Genomic DNA, 4,183 nt, shown 5'->3' with positions numbered 1-4,183 from the left:
GAGGGTGAAGTTAATTTCTTTCTGAACAGATATAGTGCTCTTAAATAAAGTTCACTCTGTGGTTCAGAATGAATACCAACTAAATAGGAGCAGGATATCATGACAATGGTAATAAAAGAAAAACTAATTAATTAAAGGCTTTAATTGGCTGAAACAATATCTATGTGAAAGAAACACTGGAAGGGAAAAAAGAACCCAAAAACTAACATGAACTCTATTTCTGTATTTTCATGTTCCCAGTGACACTGGTTGATGGCATAAGCAAACATCTATGTCATTAACACTGGGAACAACACACCTATCCTTCCTAGAACTCTCTTTGGCATGACACATACAAAACCTCAGTCTCAAATGGTATCTCTCAAGCAACAAACTACCTACCTCTTGTTCTCACCATAGTACCAGGCCTTATAGTGGACCTGGATGCTGGTTGTGCTCCTTCAACACACACCACACCATCACTGAACCAAATGATGTTGTGTGACAGGGAGCTTGGTACATCTGTTACTTTAAGAGGAAAGGCTAGGGGAGAAGCAGCCTGCAGGTGGCAAGGGGGAGGGGAGGGTGATTAGAAAGTCACCTGACCAGACAGGGTGGGGCTTGAGGCATATAAACCCAGGACTAGGGTTACCATGTGTCTGGGTTTTCCTGGACATGTCCTCTTTTTTGGCTCCCTGTCTGGTCAGATTTTTTTACCATGTGAACAAATGTCCAGGTTTTTGCTCTGCCTCTGCTTTTCCTGGGCACTTCCAGCTTGGCTACTTGGGGCTGGGAGCAGCAGGGCAAGGTGATTGGCTTTCAGGGTATCCCTTCACTTATAATCTGTTTGCAGGTAAGAGAGAGACACAGAGATAGAAAGAGTATGTACGCTTGTGTGCAAGCTGTGTGAGCAGCAGGGCTGGGGTGGGGACAAGGGGCTACAGGTCAGGAGTGTGGTGCACTGGCAGGCCTGGGGGGAACAGGGGGCTGCAGGTCCAGAGTAAGGGACATCAGCAGGCCCAAGGGCACTGAGTTGGCTTAGGAATGAGGGGCAGAGGCAGGGCCCGGGCATATCACTGTCCTCTGCCCAATCATATACCCCTTCCCCCTCTCCTCCCCGCTGCCCCTCCTCCCTTCCAACAGGTGTTCTCTTTTTTGGAAATATGGTAATCCTACCCAGGGCCTGAGCTGGTCAGGCAGTCTTCCCCTGAGTGCCACAGGGAGAGGAGCTCCTGGATTAACATTGGAGCCAGGTAAGTGGCAGAGGCAAGCCTTGACAGAGATAGTGTTAACCAGTTAGCTCAAAATAATGAGCAAGACCTTTGTAAGAGGGAGTAAGGCAAGACATGTTTATTGATTAAGCACTTAGTGTACACACACACACACACACACACACACACACACACACACACACACACACACAATGATTTCTGTTCTGCGCTGGTGTACGTTACCAGTCTCATTGGTGCTTGAGTCAACTTAGGCCAGCTAAGTTGATCATGAGTGGGGGTCGGGCTTCTGTCGGTCCATCTCATCAGGTGAACCGATGCTCCAGAATGCAGAACAAGACCCAGAATTGGGTTATGCAGAACAAGACCCAAAATTGACACGTCTCAGCCCACTTTTTATAGTCTTGTCAATTCAGTCAGTCCTTTGGGCTTTTGCTGTGTTGTCACTGTGTTCCTCCTTGAAGGCCAATTGATGGTGTTGTCTCGGTGTTCTGGAGAGTATTCTTTTTGTCTTGGTCTTTTATCTGTCTGCATTCTTCAGCCAGTCACCAACTGGTGCTTTCCTTTTCCACAAACATACTCTCATCCATCCAGCGTACAAAGGAGTAAAAGGTTGAGAAGCGCTTATGTCAAGCTACAGAGCAATACAAAATGGAGTTTCTTAAGGCAGTGCAAAACTCAAGAAAATACACAAAAAAAGCATCAAGATAATACACAAGATTAAGGCAATAGGCAAAAGTCTATACCCTTGTTATTTACCTAACCTAAAGCTGGTATTTATTTCATTTGCATAACATTCCTTCCATTTGCATAACAATAGGCCTTGGGATCAGAACGATAGAGCCTGAGCCCAGGAGGGGCTTGGGGCCCAGAGATCTGTAGTCCACAGAGAGGTGTGTGTTAGCAGAGCCAGGAAACCTGAGGGTCTCACTGGCCTAGGAGCAGGGCCAGGGTCTAGTGGGACCAAAGAGCAGTGACCAGAGCTGAGGGGGGCAAGGAGCCCATAGTGCAGGAAGGGGGCGAGGGCTGGGTCTGGGTGCTTGTAGCCCAGGAAGGGAGAGAATGGTGTCAGCAGAGCCAGAGAGTACAGAGGTCTGGAACCCAAGATGGGTGAGCATCAGCAGGGCCTGTGTGCCTGCAGGTCTCACTCCCCTAGAAGTAGGGCCAGGGTCTAGATAGACCAAAAGTCAGGGAGGACTGCCAGGGTCAGGGAGTCACTTGGCCTAGGAGCAGGGCCAGGGCAGGACTGAAGGTCAGGGACCACAGCCAGAGACCAAAGGGGCCAAGGAGCCCAGAGCCCAGGAGGGGGAGGGACTGGGGCTGGGAGCCCAGAGCCCATGGGGGGCATGTGGGAGTATTGCTTGCGAGGCATGGGAGTGGGTAATGGGGAGGACAGAACCCATGTTTAGTCTCAGTCTAGAATCCTTAGGTAGACTCCTTTCTGAAAAAAACAATTTCACCAAAGGAATGGTGGGTGAGTAGGAGAGGGGAGGGCACCCTAGAGTTGGAGCCAGGCAGGGATTACGTGATTACCAGAGGGTGTTACAGCAGCCCCTGGAGCACAAACCTGCTATATGTGGATTATATCTTCTTTTGCCTGCACCTCAACCAGCATCATCCAGGCAAGTGATGCAGAACCTTTTGGCCCTATAGGCTGGATGAGCAGCATAAGCAGCCAGTCCACCAACTGGATGCTGGGGGTTGGTACCTAGATCAGGGCCCACATGCCCAGATTTGGGCCCTCCACTGCCTGGATTGGGCCTTGCACTGCCAGGATCTTGCTTCTGCTTCCTCACCCCAGTCCATGTGGCCAATCTAGTGCACAGAGCCATAAGCGGTTCTAGGACTTTGAAAATGGGGGTGCAGATGGTATGGCACGTAACTGCGTAACACAAAAAATATCTGTCTCCAGTTAAACTAGAAACTTTGCTAATATATTAGGGGCCTAGTGTTATACAAATAGACTTTTTGCCAATTGCTTTTAATCTTATGTTTCATAGTTTCTAGGGTTGGAAGGGACCTGAGAGATCATCTAGTCCGGCCCCCTGCCATGGCAGGAAGAGCACTGGGGTCAAATGACCCCAGTAAGGTGGTCATCCAACCTCCTCTTAAAAACCCCCAGGGTGGGAGCCTGCACCACCTCACTTGGAAGCTGGTTCCAGACTCTAGCCGCCCTGACCGTGAAGTAGCGCCTCCTGATGTCCAACTTAAACCTTCCCTCCGCCAGCTTGTGACCATTGTTCCTGGTCACTCCTTGCGGCGCTCGGGGGAACAGGGACTCCCCCAGCGCCTGCTGATCCCCCCTAACCAGTTTATAACAGGCCACAAGATCCCCCCTCAGCCTTCTCTTTTGAAGGCTGAACAGGTTCAGGTCCCGCAACCTTTCCTCATAGGACCTACCCTGCTGTCCCTTGATCATACGAGTGGCCCTCCTCTGGACCCTCTCGATGCTGTCCACATCCCTCTTAAAGTGCGGCGCCCAGAACTGGACGCAGTACTCCAGCTGCGGCCTGACCAGTGCCGCATAGAGGGGGAGGATCACCTCCTTGGACCTGCTCGAGATGCATCTGTGGATGCACGACAAGGTGCAGTTGGCCTTCCTAGCCGCCTCCCCACATTGCCGACTCATGTTCATCTTGGAGTCAATAATGACTCCCAGATCCTTTTCCACCTCCGTGCTGACAAGAGGGGAGTTCCCCAGCCTGTATGTGTGGTGCCGATTGTTCCTCCCCAGGTGCATCACCTTACACTTGTCTGTGTTAAACCCCATCCTATTCTCCTCCGCCCATCCTTGTAACCTATCTAGGTCCAACTGTAGCCTGTTGCTCCCCTCAATTGTGCCCACATCCCCCCACATCTTAGTGTCATCAGCAAACTTGAACAGGGTGCTTTGCACCCCCTCATCCAAATCACTGATGAAGATGTTGAACAGGGCGGGCCCAAGGACCGAGCCCTGTGGGACCCCACTTCCCACG

This window comes from Gavialis gangeticus, unplaced genomic scaffold (genome assembly GCF_001723915.1).
Source record: "Gavialis gangeticus isolate Ggan-Ray unplaced genomic scaffold, GavGan_comp1, whole genome shotgun sequence".
In the NCBI taxonomy this organism is placed as follows: Eukaryota; Metazoa; Chordata; order Crocodylia; family Gavialidae; genus Gavialis; species Gavialis gangeticus.
This window is presented reverse-complemented; position numbering follows the sequence as displayed.